The sequence below is a fragment of the Caretta caretta genome, chromosome 22, assembly GCF_965140235.1.
Source record: "Caretta caretta isolate rCarCar2 chromosome 22, rCarCar1.hap1, whole genome shotgun sequence".
Classification (NCBI taxonomy): domain Eukaryota; kingdom Metazoa; phylum Chordata; order Testudines; family Cheloniidae; genus Caretta; species Caretta caretta.
The window spans coordinates 21,843,239-21,863,257 of NC_134227.1; the positions used below are offsets into that span (position 1 = coordinate 21,843,239).

At 46.3% G+C, this 20,019-nt stretch overlaps 1 long non-coding RNA gene across 1 annotated transcript in view; it reads right to left on the minus strand.

Moving 5' to 3' along the window:
• LOC142069802 (uncharacterized) overlaps positions 1-20,019 on the minus strand; it is a 111,819-nt gene that overhangs the window by 55,339 nt on the left and 36,461 nt on the right. The window contains exon 2 of the long non-coding RNA XR_012665776.1: positions 11,896-12,189. This is a non-coding gene — a long non-coding RNA (uncharacterized LOC142069802). The remainder of the gene's footprint in view (positions 1-11,895; positions 12,190-20,019) is intronic.

Here is a 20,019-nt window from a genome sequence, read left to right on the forward strand (position 1 = left end):
CCACTCACAGCCACCCTTGTCTTTCATCAGGAGTCTGTCAGAATGGCCAAGGCGCTAACCGGGAGATCAAGCTGATGAAACCTGGATGGATCCAGCCTTGGCCACCAACATCAAAGGGAGTAATCGGAGCTCTGTGATGCTTCCAGGGAAGTAGATGCTGCTGCAAATGCTTTCTGCGACCAGCGCTGGCTCCATTCCCCTCCCCAACAACAACTCCCTTTTATCTGCAAAATCATTAATTGAATTAACTCAAGTGGAGAAGCTGGGGCAGACTCAGTGAGGCGCATCCACCCAGAGCCTCCTTCCTCTGGAACAAAAGAGTGTGACAGTATCAGATGGACACAGTCCCGGGGCAGCCCTTAGGGCTCTGGATGGAAAGTAGGAGACCAAAAATAAATGAAAAAGAAAGAAAGAAAGAAAGAAAGAAAGAAAGAAAGAAAGAAAGAAAGAAAGAAAGAAAGAAAGAAAGCTCTCAGCTTTCTAGTGGTTTCCTATCACTCATCGGGGGCCAACATGCTCTGACCATGAGAGAGGCAGGGTCTCAGCATCAGGCATAGACACCAAACTTTGCAGTGTCTCCACATTCATAAAGTACCACCCTGAAGGGTGCCAGTCTGACCCTGGAGAGACCAAAGCACATGGTGATATGTGCAGTGGTAGAGAGATGTTCCTGGTGATAGATAGATAGATAGATAGAATATCAGGTTGGAAGGGACCTCAGGAGGTCATGTAGTCCAACCCCCTACTCAAAGCAGGACCGATCTCCAACTAAATCATCCCACCCAGGGCTTTGTCAAGCCTGACCTTAAAAATATCTAAGGAAGGAGATTCCACCACCTCCCTAGGTAACGCATTCCAGTGTTTCACCACCCTCCTAGTGAAAAAGTTTTTCCTAATATCCAACCTAAACCTCCCCCACTGCAACTTGAGACCATTACTCCTTGTTCTGTCATCTGCTACCACTGAGAACAGTCCAGAGCCATCCTCTTTGGAACCCCCTTTCAGGTAGTTGAAAGCAGCTATCAAATCCCCCCTCATTCTTCTCTTCTGCAGACTAAACAATCCCAGTTCCCTCAGCCTCTCTTCATAACTCATGTGTTCCAGTCCCCCTAATCATTTTTGTTGCCCTCCGCTGGACTCTTTCCAATTTTTCCACATCCTTCTTGTAGTGTGGGGCCCAAAACTGGACACAGGACTCCAGATGAGGCCTCACCAATGTCGAATAGAGGGGAACGATCACGTCCCTCGATCTGCTGGCAATGCCCCTGCTTATACATCCCAAAATGCCATTGGCCTTCTTGGCAACAAGGGCACCCTGTTGACTCATATCCAGTTTCTCGTCCACTCTAACCCCTAGCTCCTTTTCTGCAGAACTGCTGCCGAGCCATTCGGTCCCTAGTCTGTAGCGGTGCATGGGATTCTTCCGTCCTAAGTGCAGGACTCTGCACTTGTCCTTGCTGAACCTCATCAGATTTCTTTTGGCCCAATCCTCTAATTTGTCTAGGGTCCTCTGTATCCTATCCCTACCCTCCAGCGTATCTATCTCTCCTCCCAGTTTATTGTCATCTGCAAACTTGCTGAGGGTGCAATCCACACTGTCCTCCAGATCATTGATGAAGATATTGAACAAAACCGGCCCAAGGACTGACCCTTGATACCGGCTGCCAACTAGACATGGAGCCATTGATCACTACCTGTTAAGCCCAACAATCTAGCCAACTTTCTATCCACCTTATAGTCCATTCTTCCAGCCCATACTTCTTTAACTTGATGGCAAGAATACTGTGGGAGACCGTGTCAAAAGCTTTGCTAAAGTCAAGGAACAACACGTGCGGTTGTTCCCTGCTGCAGACTTGAATTTGGCTGCCCCCAGTGATGGGCAGAAAAGCATTCAGCAGGGAAGAAGAGGGGGGACTGAGGCATGTGAAGCGCTAATACAAGTTGGTGGCTGTTTCATGTTATGTTTCTGTGCAGGTCCCAACCCCTTCCCCTGGGAGAATTACAAGCCAGACGCTGCTTTTCCACTTCCCCAGCCGTGGAACTAAGCCCAGAAATGTTTGACCTGTCCAAAGCTCCCGCATCAGTGTGATTTCTGGAGGTGGGGCTGGTGAAAGGGACTAAACGGACGCCCCTGCCAACTGAGGCCCTCTGCTTATATCACAGGCACCGCATGGGTGGTGGCAGGACAAGCTTCCTACACCAGCAACACACCCGCATGGAGAGAGATTGGATGGAGTTCAGCCAGCATGGAGCATCGATGCCTTGGCTTCTCTGTTGAGACTCCCCATGGGGAGAGAGACAGCAACACAGACCATGCTCCAGCAGCTTATTCCCATGTAGGCCACAGAACAGCTCTCCTGAGACAAAGACCATCCATCCAAGTGCATATCCCCCGCCCCGTCTCTACAGTATTTCTCAACCAACCCTTCCCACTGCCCTTGGGGTGGCTTCTTGGATTAAAGCTGGTCTGATCATCCGTAGGCCAAGGGGATACTGCCAGGATGCTGCCTGGAGATCATATGAAACAGACCTCAGGAACATCCAGATCCACGCTCCCAAGATGTGTTCAGAGCCAGCGGGAGCTGAACAGCAAAATGGCCTTGCCACCAAGGCTGATACAGACAGAGACGGCTCCCCTGTGTTGGTTTGCTGGAAAGAGGGATGTGTCACTGGGAGAGAGAACAGATATTCTATGATATCCGGCCTGTGCTGCATCATCATGATGAGCTCGCAAGGCAGGCTGTCTAGGGCCATGCCTCTGCACAGTCTAGACCCCCATGTATGTACCTCAGAGTACTTTGCAGTAGTAGCCACAGACTAAGGCAACACGGTCCAGTGCTTAGAACCAGATCTGGGACCTGTTTCCATCTCTGAGGCTGCCCTTGGACAAGTCAGCTCTGCTCCCTTCTCACATCCTCAGTTATGTCTATTCAGACTGAGTTCTTTGGGGCAGGGACTGTCTCTCGTTATGTGCCTCACACAAGATGACTCTGGTTAATTATCCCCATTTTACAGATGGGGAAAGTGAAGCACAGGGAAGCAAAGAGACTTGCCCATGGCCACCCAGAAACAGTGGCAGAGTCAGGAATGTGTTTATATCTCCCAATATCTGTGTTACACAATGGAAACTGTGTGCTGTGTAATGCCCCCCAAATAGCTCTGTTCTTTTGTCTATATATTATTAAACATGGCTGGGGCGGGGGGTGTCGAACCATGACAAACCTGGCAGTTTATTTCTTTGCTGGATTCCAGCTCCCACGGTCGCTGTCAGGTTTAGAATTCTTTCTACCGGATGATCTCACTCTGCTTCCAAACAATATTCTCCCAGCAGACCTCCCCGGGTCTCTGTCACTTTAGAAATAAAACAAAACTATCAATTCCTTAATTGTTTTCCTTCCTCTCTAGGGCATCATAAACCGCAGATGTCATTCAACAGCTAATATACTGCTCCTTCCCTCACTCTAGCCATCCGGGGTCTTTCTCTCAGCTAGAGTGATAGCAAACTACCTGCAGGCTGCTTTTGTTGGCGGCCAGCAGAGAACGCTAGAACAGGACCCAGGGGACATGGGGAGGCAAAGCATCTCCTTTCTGGAGGACTTCCAAACACAAGGCAGGAGTCCGTCTCGTTAGCTTTTCTCTGCTTTCCATTCATTGGCGGCATAGGTTTGTTTCCAAGAAAGTGAGGAATTAAGATCATTAGCACTCAAGTGCTGTTGCCAGGTACTAAGGTTTTCAAACACAGCTCTGCTCACTCCTGACCTGCAGCGTCCCGCCCCCCGGCCCCCTAATTCCCCTGCTGTTCCACTCCTGTGCTCCGATACAGCTCTCCTCGTGCACCTCTGTCCTGTCCTGCAGCAACTCCACCACCCCTGCCACTATTCCAGTCTTAGGCTTGCAACACAGCTCTGACAATGCCCTTCAACCTCGTCTTACAGAACCCCTGCTGCTCCAGCCCTTGGCTCCCCATGCAGTTCTGCCAACAAACCCCAGCCCTGCCTTGATGCATCCCCCTACTAGCCCATTCTTGGGCCCCTCACTCAGCAAAGCCAGCGCCCCTCAGTCTTGTCCGGCAGCACCTCTTGCTATTTCAGTCCTGGGCTCCCCACACAGTACTACCCTGCTGGCCAATTCTTGCCACCCCCACACCTCTATTCCCTCGAATCTGGTCCCAAGGCTCCCCTTACGTCAGGAACTGCTCGCTGCACAGGTCTCTGTAAGCAGTTACACAACAGAGTCTCAGGAGAGAACAAGGAAGCTACAAGGAAACTAGCCAAACCTTTCAATCCATTTATCAAAGCGCCTGCAGTTCCCATTTCAGGGCGAGGGAAACAATAAAACACATTGAGCATAGAAAGCTGCATCCGGAGCATTTTATTAAATGTAGGGGAAAAAATAAATAAGTGCAGACCTGTTGGCTCATGCCAACTCTTGTTCTACATCAAACACCTCTGGTCCCAGACTAATGGTGTTATGTAGGCTGCTATATTGGTTCTTTGCTTTATGATACTGCCCCTTATGCTTGCGATTTATTCTCTTGAGTTCAGCAATTATTGGACATATTCGCCTCAAATGTGACTTATTGAATCATTGCTATAATGTCCGTAACAAGCCCCATTACACGTTTTCTGTGGGCTGTGAACTACAGATCTTCAGCCCCAGACATTGAGCAAAAGGGGATAATTCCATTAGCTGGCCTCAGTAATAGACTGTTGGCCAATAGTTATGGAGGGAGGCAGTGCTGCCTAGTAGACAGAACCCCGGACAAGGACCCAAAAGACTTGAGTTCTGTTTCTAGCTCCTCTGCTGGTTGCTGAGTGAATATGGGCAAGTCACTTTGCCTCCCTTTGTGCCTCAGTTTCCCCATGTGAAAAGCAAAGATAATATTATTTCTTTGAAACATTCTTTGAGATCTATGAATGAAAACACTATGCAAGAGCTAGGTCTTGTCTCTTATTATGTGCACTAGCCACAAGAGCAAGCAGAACAAACATCTCACATGCCCACCTTACTTGTGAGCTTGCTAGCCCTTGCCTGTGGTACAGAAAGGCATGACAGGAATGTTAAAGCCATGGAGTGATGTTGCCAACATCTAAAGGTGGGGGTTACCATAGTTTAGGCCAACCCATGCTGGCTTCAGAGCAGACTCTAAAGACACATTAAGTGTGCCTGAGTACAAAAAGTGAAGATGTTATATCTAAAATTGGGTGGGAAAGGAATTTGGGGCTAGGAAACCACTGAAAATCTAGCCCCAAAGTCTTGGGGTTTAGCTGCTGAGAGGCGGACAAAGATCTGGGACAGTTATTACAATCAAATCCCATTTATCTCCTCTTGACTGCTTGGGATAGACTAGAGCATGGAGTCAGGCTCTAGTCTGAAAGCTGGGTTTTATCATCTGCAGGATTATTAGCAGGTATGACGGGGATGTTTTTTTCTTCAGAAGAATAAATCAGTTCCTTCTTCTTCCGACTTGTCTGAACACCTCATTTAAACATTTATCATAGGGCACGGCATGCGATCTTCTTTACAAATTGAGGTGTTACACAGCCTTGAATAAGCTGACACGCTGCAGATAGCATTGTGAGTATTTTGTCACCCTGATATTTTGCGGTGTAGTTGTGTATCACTTTTGACTGCTGCTTGTTCACGAGATGTAATGATCCTTTTTAAACAGTGCCACTATAATTAAAGTTTTATAAAAATCTTCAAAAGAGGAGTGGGGGGGGGAAGCCTTCTTCAAAACAGACTTACAAAGAGATGTCACAGAGGGAGAAAGCGAAACTCTGACATGTGTAGCAATCACTCTGCGACTACAAATCCCTCGGAAATGTTTCACTGGAGCTCAGGATTCAAGTACTAATATATATAAAACCTGCAGCACCTAGATAGCATTCCTGGAGTCTATTGATTGATTAAGGACTGCCTGCCTCTGGAAGACTAGACTCAGAAGGCTTGATTCACCACCACATTACTTCAGTCTTTTGCTGGTGTAACTCCATCAATTCAGGTGTCACACTGGAGTAATGCCTGCAGAGAATCAGGCCCTGAGAAGCAAAGAGGCTTGCAGAACTAATTGGCTCTCAGTTTCTCTATTTCAGTGCACAGAAAACAGTATACTGTACTACCTAGGGTTCTAGCTTTCTACCAATACTTCCTGGACAAGATTACTTGGGTTTATGATCAGTTAACATTCAATCAGTGCACACCAGGTGTAATTAGTTGATTTTTCTGAACATCCTCAAAAAATGGTTCTTAAAACGCTCGTTTTACTAAAGCTGGAAATATCAGTGGTGAGGGGATGAAACGGCAAATAGGCAGCCCAATTCTGGCTGATGCCTGGAGCAAAACGTCTGGATGAGTCACTGAATTATCTGAAGCTCTTGAAATTGTAGATCTTGATCTGAAAGCCACATCTCTCTCTCTCTCTCGCTCGCTCTCCCTCTTGCTTCCTCTCTCCATGTTTCAGTGCTTTTCACGTCTTCAGAGGAGAACAAGACTCCAGGAGGAAGCATGTGCTGCACTAGGAGTCAGGAGACCTGCAATCTAAGTTCTCCACGGGCCTGCTCTGTGATCAGAGGCAAATCACTTCACCCCTGTTTCCCATCTGCCTTGTCTATTTAGGTTGTAAAGTCTTCAGGGTAAGCAGTTTCTCTTTTTGTGTTCATACAGCAGCTAAAGCAACAGGGCCCTGATTGCAATATAAGCTAGCAAACAAAACCTATGTTTAGGGGCAGTTGAAACTGTGACAGGGCACCCCGTCCATCCCCACCCAGAAAAGCATGGAAATAAGAAGTGAAGAGGAAAGATTCGTACACTCCTTTCCACCTTCGTATTGCCTGCAACACTGTCCATAACGAACGTCTATCCAAAAGCTATACGTACTCCAGCTCCATCCAACTGCGGCTCAAAATGCAAAACTTTAATAGGGACCTCGTGTGTTATATCAGCAGATTCAGCACTGTCCCACATTCCATGCATTGGGGATGTTTTTGTTCCTTAACACTGCTGAGGCCACTGCTAAAGGTCTCAGGGCAAAGGTAAGCAGTGACATCAGGCCAGGCCAAAGACTGAGCCATTGCTCTGAGGGCTGGGCATGGGTAAATTTCTTTGGGTGCTTTGGGGAGATAGATTACCCAAGGCTCTGGATGGAGTAGCATGGTGCTGTGATTGTCATGACGACCCCATCATTCATGACAAACACCCTCCCACAAATGAGACAAGAGCTGCAGATGGAAGACCCTCCAGCCAGCCCCGGCTGGCAAGGCAATCCACATTCATTGTATGAGCAGCATCAGCACTTGATGTGTCACCAGACGGGCTGCTGCCACCTCCAGGGTTGTTTCCCGGGACCTGCTGCCTGCCACATGTTTACACAACCCTGCTGAAGGGGAGGCAGTATCTCTCTCTCCATCCTGCTGAGCATCCTGATGGGAAGCCTTTATTCATGTGAGTACGCCAGGACTGCACAGTTGGCGTGGACAGCTTGTTTTCCCGGCCAGGAGCGCATTACTAAAGACCTCTCCAGTGCCAAACACTGTGATATAAAGAGCCCCCTGTTTTTTCAACACTCAAAATGCAGTTGAGCGGTTGCGGGGGGGACTTGAGCTGATTGTTCCAGCCATGGTTTTGGTGTCATAATGAGCCATTTCAAAGGAGCATGATAATACTTTGGAGTTACACAATGGTTTCATCTGAGCATCCCAAAGCACCTTAACAAACATCCCCTAACTCAAAATCCAGTCAGTTTAAGAACGAAAAAAAATTAGATGTAGTTTAAGGTGCCACCTCTGCACCTGAATCCCCTTCTGGTTCAATCACACTCTCCTCTTTGACAAAAATATATTTTCCTCTTCTCTGCTGCTGCAGGAAAGACCCACACAACCAGGAAGTAACTGTATAGTGGAAGCTGTTAAACAGACTCTGCGTGCAATGCTGCTAAGTGCACAAAGCAAGCAGACTGAAAAGAAGAGAGAAACCTTTTCCTCTCCTGCAATCTCTTACCATCACAATGCCTCAGGAGGCGTGGAATCGGAATGGTGCTATGAACTCTGATGGAGCAATGCCGATTTCCGCTTGCTGGGCATCTGGCCACGGGGATACTGGTGACAAAGGCAAGTAACACATTTTCAGACGTGTGATCTCTAAGTTGGACACATGCCTTGAAGCTCCACCAGCCATTCTTGGGAATTATTAGTATTATTATTTGTATTACCGTAATGCCTTGGCACCTCAGTCATGGACCAGCACCCCATTGTGCTAGGCACCGTACTGGCCGATATTATTATCCTCCTTTAACATATGGGGAAACAGTGAAGGGAAGTGATTTTCCCTAGGCTGCACAGTGAGTCAGTGGCATAGCTGGGAATAGAACCAGGTGCGTCCTGACTCCCAGCCCCAGATCTAATCACAGGACGACAATATTTCACCTCTTTCATCAGCACCTTCCCTCTCAATTCCCCTCCCTTCTCCCCTCCCAGGGGTTCGTGTTGACGATTGACGAACAGCACCGTTATGATGTGCACTAAAGCTTGCGGTGGAATAAAAATTACAGGCTTTTAAGCTGAGAAGAAGCAATTTCTGATGCAATGCTATCAGTGCTCGGCACAGCCATCCCAAAGCACATCACTTGGGCGGCAAAGATTGAGAGGGTTATGGGAGTTGGGAGGGTGAAGGATATAATCCCTAATGGTATTGCACTAACTCTTCTCAGCTAGGAAGGGCTGCATCAGTGTGATGGACTCCCAGATAAACAGATTATCTCATCCACCCTCACAAAAGAAGCCTGACCCCTAATTTGTTAAATCCAGAGATATAATGCTGAGTTAACCGCTAACAAGCAGTCTGGAGACAGAGGTGGCAATGGGGCTCAGCACAGAGGAATTTCTCACCTTTTTTTTTGTGGCACCAAACAGGAATCACACCAGGGTGATTCAGGTCCCTGGACACAGGGTTTTGGAGAAGGTTATAATTTGTAACCACCTGACAGGTACTGTGGCTTGGAAGTCAGTTGATTAGTTTTCTCTCCAGTGGGCCGCATGTATTTAGAGGAGCTGTGCAGAAACACAGTCTGGGTCTTCCTTTCTCTGAGTGGCAAATGCATCAGGGGCTTTCAATACAAGGCTTAGTTCTTTTTACTTTCTAGGTAGGGATACAGACCTGAAGGACTGGTAGGTTATAAATGGACACGCTGCTGGGCCTCTGAGGTTGTAGAGCCAAATCGGAGTCTCAAATGCAAACCCAGGAGAAACTTTTCAACTCCTTTGGGCCCAAGTCACCATTTCCCTGCACCAGTGCAAAGAGGGCGAAAATCATTGTCCTTCTGAGTCAGCCACATTGTGCACTAATGGAAATGACTCCCTAAGAGTCCAAGCAAGAGGAATCAGGCCCCTTTGAGTGAGGAGGAGGCTGCTCTGATGGTTCAGACAGTCACAATCCACCACTCCAGATACAATGATTTTTTGCCCCAGGACTTCAGCGCATTAGATCCTATAATCTGTATAAGGCACAAAAGAAAAACCCATTGACTTCTCGAGCTGTGCATCTCCTACCACCAGCTCCTATCTGTCTCTAAAGGTTTCTGGCTCACCATGGGCTTCTCTTTGCTTTAATGGTTACCCTTCTAAGTCTGCAAAAGAAAACTTGAGAAAAACCCTGTGAAGTGTTGGAGGATGACTTTGGTTTATATATTTATATATTTTTCAAGTGTGTGACAATCTCATTCAGTCTTATCTGACCGAACCTCTGTGCTGATCAGCCTTGGAAAGGCATCCCAGAGAGCGGGGGCATCTCAGCACTGCATCTGGAAATGCTCGCAGAGCTGATGCTATGCTCAGAGACAAGAAATCACCTTGGAGTCCAAAGACTCGGAAAGGAGATAGTCACCCTGGAAACAAGGAGTGATGGCCAGGCACGGCCGTGCACGGAACCCTGGGCTCTGCTTCCTCAGGCCGTTGGGAAGGGAGCCGCAGCCTGCTTGGGGAGGGAAGGATGTGGATGTGAATGAGGACTGGGTCATGGAGAAAAGATGAGTCCCAGCCTTACTTAACAGAAGTCCCGAATGCTTCTCTTGAACAAGACAAACACCTCTAACTGTGTATGTTTAATATTAAAGTGCAGTTCCACTCCAAAATGTGGCTATGGAGCCCAGTATTCTGAATACACTTTGATTTTTATTAATCGAATCATTATTCACAATTGTTGGGTGATGTGTTTATCCAGTTTGCAACCTATGGGGTGGGCTCATACTCGCCATTCATGGCATGGCACCCGTCATTTAAGTCTAGGGTGACCAGATGTCCCGATTTTATAGGGACAGTCCCGATTTTGGGGTATTTTTCTTATATAGGCTCCTATTTCCCCCCACCCCCGTCCTGATTTTTCACACTTGCTGTATGAAGTGAGCTGTAGCTCACGAAAGCTCATGCTCAAATAAATTGGTTAGTCTCTAAGGTGCCACAAGTACTCCTTTTCTTTTTCCTATTTAAGTCGCCTGGTTTCTGTTCCTGATTGGGTGACTGAAACTTTTTAAGCTGGGTAACAAGCAGCAAGCAGTGAATAAGCTCCACATGAACTGAAGATTCCCATATCTCTGTATGAACACACTTCATTCATGCAGGGAATAAATACAGGAATAATATGAATACTACTTTGCTTTTGTGTAGGGGGCAAACATGCCTGTTGTGAACAGTTGTTTGGGAGGCCAAGGAGTGTTTGCAAGCATCATTTAGCAGCCTTCATCTAGCTGTTGTAATGGGGCTATTGGCATTCAATTCAGTGGGCCAAGTTCATCCCTGATGTGACTCCACTGCAGCTAATTGTAATTACAGAGGCATTAATTGGAGAGCTCCTCAGTTGATGTCAATCAGCATAGCTCCATTGAAGTCCTTGGAGCTATACCAATTTACATCTGTCCAATGGATTTACACCAAGGATAACTTTCACCCATCACCTTAAAAGTTCACTTGCTTTCCTGCAGGAAACACACAATTGGAACCACTGACTGGACCAGCAAACCTAGCCTGTGCTGTATGTGTAACCCACTGGTGGTCGGAACGTAATAATATGTCCCTTTAAACCTGATAACCCTGGCACTGCTAAGAGAATCCCAGCACTCCTCAGCCTGTTACATACAGTAAAGCCTGTTCCTGTATCAGTAAAACGCACTCACATGGGGCTGAGTTTGCCCACGAGATACTTCGTGGGCCCCTTTCCCAAGGAAATCTGGAGTGCACTGGTGACAGCACCGAGTGTCTAGAGCTGTCAGAGAGATTTCATCACCCAGGAACTCGGCATTTTTATAACAGGCGATCCGGAGATAAAAGTTGTCACTTCCAGTTTGTTGCCCACCCCTCAGCCCCCAGTAATACAACCAGGATCATCTGGTAGTGCAGAGGCTGCACTCTCCTACTGCTGCCTTTTTATAACAAAAAATGATTTAGCATTGATGATTCCTGGTCTGAAGCAGTTTGTCACCTGTGCTTTTATGATTACAGCAACTAAGGGGAAAAAGATGTCCTTTCAGATAAGCATTTGAAAGGGGGGAAAAATAGAAGCTTTCAAAGGGTCTTTGTTCTCTTGAAGTGCTCTCGCTCCAGAAGCCTGGCAGATTTCTCTGGAGGAGGGGAAGGAGGTGGAATTTAAAAACAAAATGCATCCTCGTTTTCAAACTGTTTCACATTAGCAGTCATCAATTATGGAATTTGCCTTGACTAATGTTTCAGGCCATTATATCACCCTCGATGTTTATAATTGGATCCTACATTAGGATAAATTCTCAAGGAAAAGGTTCCATGCTAAACAGGTTGTTTCGCTCTCTGTGGAACTCCCAGTGACATTTTGGTTACTAAAATAATCATTTGCTTTTTAACATTTATATGGAGAGATAAAAAAAGGGCTAACCTTTTCCAAAAGCTGCACAGTCCCGGCTGAGGTCACTGTGGGGAATGAGGCTGGTGGCTCATGTCATCTTAGTTGTTTGTAGCAACAAGTTCCAACTGCAGCGTCACGGCACTTGGGTTTGGAGTTGGTTCTGTTTTAGAAGCAGGTGCGGACTGCAGGGTTGGGTCGGGCAGAAAGATCAACGCTAGGATTGATACCAATCATCCCAAGGCAGAACAGTCCATGGAGATGGTGCCACACTCCACATGGATCAGGGTGAAATGTGCTGGATGGGGGGCCCTGGAATGCCACTGCCTGGAAGACAAATCACACGGACCAGGGCTGTCAATGTGGCCTTTCTCACAGGTATCATGTTCACTTTTCAGTAACATTTTTTGCAGCTGCTAAACATGAAACAGGGAGGTGACAAAGGGCAGGAAGAAAAGTCATTCTGTGGCCTTAATGAACGTGGGTGTCACTATCATTAGAACTCAGAAGGAGTGACTTCCCCGAATACTTATCCTTCCTTGTTGATATGCATCCCACCAGCTGCGGCCAGTCCCTCTGCCAGTGCTGATGGCTTGTGTTTGCAGAGTTGGGGCACATCTAAATAAAAGCCCAGGCCCTACAGTCTGATCTGTTTGTCACACGGAGATAACAGATGAACCTTTGCCACTCTGACAGCGTGAGGCCGCACACAAAGGGTGACCTTTAGTGTGCCATTAATTTCCAGACCAACCCAATTTCCAGTCTCACTCGAGGGCATAATCACATCAATTAAAGCCTTTCGTTTTGAAATTCTCCCTATGAACCTGCACTCTTAATGTGATATAAGGGCCAAAGAGCAGTGAGTGAGTGTGTGTGTGTGTCTGTGTGTGTGTGAGAGAGAGAGAGAAGTGGGGGACCAGAGTGACATTTAGAAGCTGCTTCCTTGCTATTTGACAGGGTTTAGGCAGTTAAACATAACATCAGGAGGTAAAGGGAAAACCCAAGCTTGGATTAAACAAGAACCAACTCAGTGAACCCAAATGCAACCTTTGGTAACATTAGAATGGGCTTGTGGCGCTTTGGAGAATTGCAGGAGACTCTGAAAAAAACCTGTAACACAAGAGTCCCAGGACGCATGCCTAGAGCTTAGATAACTGGCTCATGGTTAGAGGGGGAAAGGAGTTGTGAGACTAGTGTTGGAACCAGGATTGTTCTTGGCTGAGCTGAATGGAATGATAATTGATAGGGGATGACAAACAATTGACTAGTTGTTCCTTGATGAAAGTTCAGAGAAAGAAGAAGCTGCAAGTAAGAAAAGTGATTTCCTTTCCAAAGGCCTTGTCATAGAACCCTTGACAATGCTAACTCGGAAACCGAAAGAGAGAGTGCACCTGTCATAAATATAAAGGGAAGGGTAAACCCCTTTAAAATCTCTCCTGGCCAGAGGGAAAATCCTCTCACCTGTAAAGGGTTAAGAAGCTAGGATAACCTTGCTGGCACCTGACCAAAATGACCAATGAGGAGACAAGATACTTTCAAAAGCTGGGGGGAGGGAAAAACAAAGACTCTGTCTGTGTGATGCTTTTGCCGGGAACAGAACAAGAATGGAGTCTTAGAACTTAGTAAGTAATCTAGCTAGATATGCGTTAGATTATGATTTCTTTAAATGGCTGAGAAATTAAGCTGTGCTGAATAGAATGGATATTCCTGTCTGTGTGTCTTTTTGTAACTTAAGGTTTTGCCTAGAGGGATTCTCTATGTTTTGAATCTAATTACCCTGTAAGGTATTTACCATCCTGATTTTATAGAGGTGATTCTTTTTTACTTTTTACTTCTATTAAAATCCTTCTTTTCAGAAACTGAATGCTTTTTCATTGTTCTTAAGATCCAAGGGTTTGGGTCTGTGGTCACCTATGGAAATTGGTGAGGATTTTTACCAAACCTTCCCCAGAAAGTGGGGTGCAAGGGTTGGGAGGATTTGGGGGGGAAAGACGTTTCCAAACAATGCTTTCCTAATAAAAATAAACCCAGATAAACGTTTGGTGGTGGCAGTGGAAGTCCAAGGGCAAAGGGTAAAATAGTTTGTACCTTGGGGAAGTTTTAATCTAAGCTGGTAAAAATAAGCTTAGGAGGTTTTCATGCAGGTCCCCACAACTGCACCCTAGAGTTCAGAGTGGGGAACGAACCTTGACAGCTCCTTTGGAAACAGACTGCCTGATTCACCCCTCCATTGCGAGCATGAAACTGTAGCATTCAGCAACGCTTCCCTGGAGACACTCGTCCTGATTTACGACAATTGAGATTGGAAATTCCCAACATGTTGGGAAAAGTTTTGCCTCCTACCAGAGGTCTGCTCTGAGATGAGATGGGGAGTTGGTCCTTCAAAGTGTTCTCATGATGCGGAACATAGACAGTGTGCATACAGTCTGCATGTTGGGGGCAGGTGGGGAGGAAGGGGGCTTGCCCCTCAACAAAAGACCCTCCACTCCTTCCTTTTCCCTATTTCCTTTGCCTCTCCTGCAAACCCAGAGGCTCTGGTGGTAACATGACTAACAGACCATGCCAGACGACCAACATACTGGGTTCACCATGTGATTACCCCATGTCTATGGACTCTAACTGTCACATGGGTGATCTACATTACTTCATTGTTTATTGGCTGCATAGGCAAAGGGTTCTTGGGTTCCTAATCTAAGAATGTTTCCAGGACAGATGTGCCCTATCGTTTCCCTGCAGCAGCAATTAAGAGTGAATGAGTACTAGTCATGTAACTAGGATCCCTAGTTTCCCAAACTACTGGCCTACTCCTCTGTTTGTATCAGAGACACAGGTACCCAAGGTGGGCCTCTGAGCTGCCGTGATGTCACCATGCTCTACAGCTCCTCAGGCACCTGGCCGGGCTCATCTGCTATAAACTAGGACTGGGAAGCCAAGGCCAGGGAGAGACCATGTTCAGAGACACAAAACCTCCCTACTGAGGCTCGGAAGGCAGAGCTGGAGTGAGCCCTGATCTGAGCTCTACAACAGGTGCCTAAGAAACAGACATCGGCCCCAGGAGATCTGGGCTCTAAGCCTGGCCTTGACAGTGATTCACTGTCTGAACTGGGCAAGTCTCTTACCTCTGGTGTCCCAGTTTTACCATCTTTAAAATGGAAACAACAATATGTCGCTACCTCACAGAGAGGTTGTGAGGCTAAAATTATTCCGGGTGAATTTCTGATTCCTTTGCTGACACTGGGCAGCACCTTGCTCGGTGAGTTGTCCCATTGACTTCATCCGGTCTGATAGAGGAATCCTCAATAAGCCAGAGTTTACTCTTTCTCATCCCTCTTTTACATCAGTATTATTCCACCCACTCCAACGGAGTTACCCCTGATTTATACCGGTATAAGGGAGAGAAGAACCAGGCCCACTGTGAGTAGGGGTAGCACAATCAGTCCCTGATCATCAAACAGTTTGTACTAGCATAAAAGCTGCGACTGATTTGTATACCTAATTCATTAAACCAGTGGAGTTTTATGTCTGGACACACACGTCTCAGTTAAATCTGGCTCCACTGCAAACTAAACCAATATAACCCAGATTTAAAATGATAAAGAAAATCCACACAGGGTTTTCACCAGTTTAACCAAAGAATTTTTAAATCTGATTTGGGAACATAAGACTTCAGACTGGACAGCACCTCCTGAGTCAACAAGTTCATTCCCTGCTATTGCAGGAAAACCCAGTGTGTCTGTATGTAGACAAGGCCTAAGTGTTTGCAAAGCACTTTGGTAGCCTGGGTACAAGGCACTGGAGGGGGCAAAATGGTGTTAGCAATGTTGATTCCATCTTGCACCCAGTGCCATCACCATGATAGAGTTTGTAATGCAGTTTGCAGCCCTTCCAAATGACTTTACAGTGAGGCATTGTTATTATTTATTAAACAGGTGGTGTATTCCTTAACAAAAATTTCATTAGGAGCATTAGGTAGAGATAGTCACTAGCCCAGAACCTACAAGTAATTATGTGTAATTATTATGCCTGTATGTTTGGAATAATGATGGCTCCCGAGCTCTGAGGCCAAGAAGCAGAGTCAATTGGAACGGGAGCTATTTATTTTTTCTTTAAGTTTTCTTCCACTATTAATTTGTTTTCACTTCTCTTAATGAGCGGTAAGTGATTGCAAGTGATGCCTAGAAGCGTCTGACCCCCTCCCCCGTTTCTACTTTATTTGTAAAGCCCGAGAATTACTGAAACTGTGGGTGAGAGAAAGGGGAGGGGCTTTGTCTGAACACATCTCAAGCCCGCAGGGGCAGCAGAGTGACAACAGGATAAGTGGGAGGAGAGAGTGTGGCAGTGTGAATCCATGACTGTCTGCTCCTGCTGTTCCAGCAAATCTGAAGGAGGTGGAATGGCCTACTGGATCGGTCTATTTATTTAAAAAAAAAAAACTACCAAAACAAGATGCTCCACTGCACACACTTCTCCTGCAGGGGACAGAGTGAGAGGTCAAATTTGTGACAGATGTCTAGTCATGTTGCTTAATGCACTACTGGAAGGTGCTCAGATACCATGGTGATGGGCATGGTAAGAAAAACTATATAGACTAGACTGGAATAGACAGGCCTTTGGAAACTGAGTCAGGAAACCTAGGTTTGTTCCCAACTCTGCTGTGTCCCAGGCAAATCATTTCCTCTCTTTGTGCCTCTGTGTCCGCTCCCATCCTTTGTACAGTGCTAGCAGGGCTGGGGGTCTAGGTGGCACAGTAATATTCATAACAACATGGTTCTTATACAGATGATACACTGCAAGGTGACCAGCGGGAGTTTTCAGAGGGGAGACTTCACTGAGTAAATATATTTGTTTTGCTCTTAGCCAGGGAAGCTCCTGCACACACATTCCTTGGAGAAATGATCTGTCTGCATTGATTCTATTAACTCGGTGCCATCTATTGGGTAGAGCAGAAGACAGGCAGTCAGGACATCCAGGTTCTAGTTGCAGCCTTGCAACTGACTTGTTGCATCACCTCAAACAGGTCACTTAACTGGAACCTCTTTTTGCCTCAGCTGATCCAGCAATAAAATAATTATAATATTAACATACCTCACGGTAAGGAGATTGCGAAGCTAGACAAAAAGCTATCCCTGCCTTCTCACTGAGACCTAACTGGTAAGACTATTGTGAACTCTTTCCTCTTGGGAAACCCAATAAAAATTATTAGCGAATTATACACGCCAGCTATAGAATTCACTAGGTTCGGTTAAAAAAATTGCAGGCACAGTATTATTTAGATTAATCAAGACTACAGATGACTGAGGGACCTAAGCAAACAGAGGGAATGGCCAACCAAGGGGCAAATAATTCCCATTGCTGACAAGGTATTGCATACTGGAAGGAATAGTTTGATCTACTCACACACGTTGCTGGATTCTGAACCAGCTCTAAGCACACAAGTAAAAGTCCTGGGCATCACTGTGGACAGCTCACTGCTAGCGCAGCACGGGTCAATAAAATCCACCAACATGTTAGAATGCATCACAAACGGGATGGAAAACAATAATGGAAATATTACTGTGCCATGATGTGAATAAATCAAGGGCTTGCCCGCCCCTGGAACACTGTGTTCAGTACTGTTTGCCCTATCTCTACAGTGAGATAGCAGAAGTAGAAAGGTTCAGACACAGGTGATGGAAACGATTAAAGGCTTGGAGAGGCTTCTGTCGGAAAAGGGGCTGAAAAGTTTTGAACCGTTTGGTTTAGAGAGGAAACACATAAGAGAGGACATCACATAACAATAAGTCTGGGAGGCTCTAACTCGGAGCTTTGATCAGCTCCACTGTTTGAAGTCTCTGAGTGGTTAATTGCTCCCTGGTGATGAGGGGAGGAGCTAGGCTGAACTAAGCAGGGATACTTCCTATAAAAAGTCACTTACTAACAGGAGCTGCAAACACAGGAAGCTGCCAGGAGAGTTCTGGAGGCAGTGGCTTTCCTTCCAGGTTCAGTGCTATCGAGAGGCCCAGAGATGGAACAGTGGTGGTGACCTACAATGAATGGGCCATGTTTCTTTCCTGCCTGAACCCAGAAGGGACAAAGAGCCAGTTGATGGCTGTGCTGCAGAGAAGATTCTGAGATTCGAGGGGCAAGTAGAGATGCTACTGAAAATCAGAGAAGCTGAGGTGTTGCTAGAGAGCTAGGCGTGGAAAACACCAGTCCCCCGGATCCAAGGAAGAAAGCAGCTGGCCACCACGCAGTCAGAGAGAGAGGAAGTCAGAGAGGAGGCTGGGAAGTTCATAACCACTAGAGGCAGTAGGTCACAGCGGCATTCTGCACAACTGGAGATATCCTCTTCTCTCTGATGGCCAGAGCCTTGGGAGGAATTCCACACTGCTGGAAGTTTCCAGTTGATTCCAGATCCTCAACATGGAAACCGTGGAAGAGACCTCTCAAGAGCCAGCTGGTTCAAAGGAATGGAGAGATGTACGGGATACACTTGTGAATGGCAGGTCATCCCAACCTGTAAGAAAATCATGCTTGTCCACAAGAAGTTCTCCAACCATCCAGGAAGACAGACAGGCCTTGTTGGGATTGAATACTCAGGATAATTAAGAGAACATTCTGCAAGGGACAGGCAGGCAACAGGACAGTGTGCTGCCTTCCTGGAGCGAGGACACAAGACATCACTGTATCGTTGGATAGGCTTCTGAAGTCGACAGAAAAGGATCCATTGGTGATGGCTCATAACGGCACTAATGGCACTGTGTGGTGAGATATCATGCAGATAGCAGATGACTTCAGGGAACTTGGAAGCATACTGGAGAAGAATAATGTCCAAGCAATCTTCTCAGAGAGCCTTCCTGTCCCAAGAGCAAGGGAAGGCAGAATGCAGAAGAATGAAAGGAGCGTAATGTAATTAATGCCAATCAACATGGGTTTATAGAAAACAGATCTTGTCAAAGTAACTTGGCCCTACACTATTTAACATTTTTATTAATGACCTGGAAGAAAAACGTTACTCCTCACTGATAACATTTGCCCATGACACACAAACTGGGGAGAGATAAATAAGGAAGAGGACAGGTCATGGATATAAAGTGATCTAGATGCTTGGTAAGCTGGGCATAAGCAAACAACATGCATTTTAAATGATGCAGGGAAGGTAAACCAGACTTTCCTAATTACCATTTCTCACATTACAAGATCAAGGATGAATCAATGACATTGAAAGCCAACATGCTTAAAACGGAAACAAAATTTTGAAATATTTTTGCACAATACATAATTAGCCCACAAGATTGCAATTAGGCCAAGAGCCTCGGCAGATTCAAAAAAAGCTTTAGGCATTTGTCTGGGTAGTGAGAACACCCATAATTACATCCCATAGGATTAACACGTATTTTTTTCTTTTAGGAGGAACCTAAACCCTCATGCTTCAGGGCATTAATCAACTTCCAATTGACAGGGGTTAGGAAGAAACTTCCCCTCTGGGTAGGCTGTGCCACAATGGTCCATTAAGGAGCTTCTTGCATCTTCCTCTGAAGCAGCTGGTACTGGCCACTATTGCAGATAGGATACTGGATTAGGTGACACCTTGGTGGGATCCGTTATGGTTCCTATGCTCTTCTGATAGAAACAGTCTCGAGAGGATGTGGCTGGAGCTGCAGGCACAGGGAGTCCATTCAGTGAGAGCCAGGGAGAATGCAGAGAAGAGATGTGCACCCTTCCTACATGTTCCACGCATCCCAAATAGCTCCACCCTGCCCCATAACCCCCTCTGCAATGCCTTCTGCCACCTGTCAGCAGAGGCTGCCAACACACCATGCAGACAGTGGCCATCCTCTGCTTATTAATTATGAATGAAGGCATCCATAATTAATGACAGGCCTTTTTATCTAATTAAGGGAGCTGTTAGGTAGAACTCATCATGCTGGGTACCTGACTGAAACTGTGTGGAACTTGCTAAGTATGGAGTTACTCTCTGTGCCTGGGAGTCTAAAGCTGGCATGTGCCAATCATGCCTGACTCCCTTCATCATGTTCTCTCCTGGGTATTCCTAAATTGCAGCAGCCAGAAGCCTGGAGGAATCAAAGTGTTTGTGAAGGAAAACAGAGCTACACAGAGACAATGTTGAATGTAAATACCAGTTAAATATGCATTACCATATGCTTGCACCGTCGC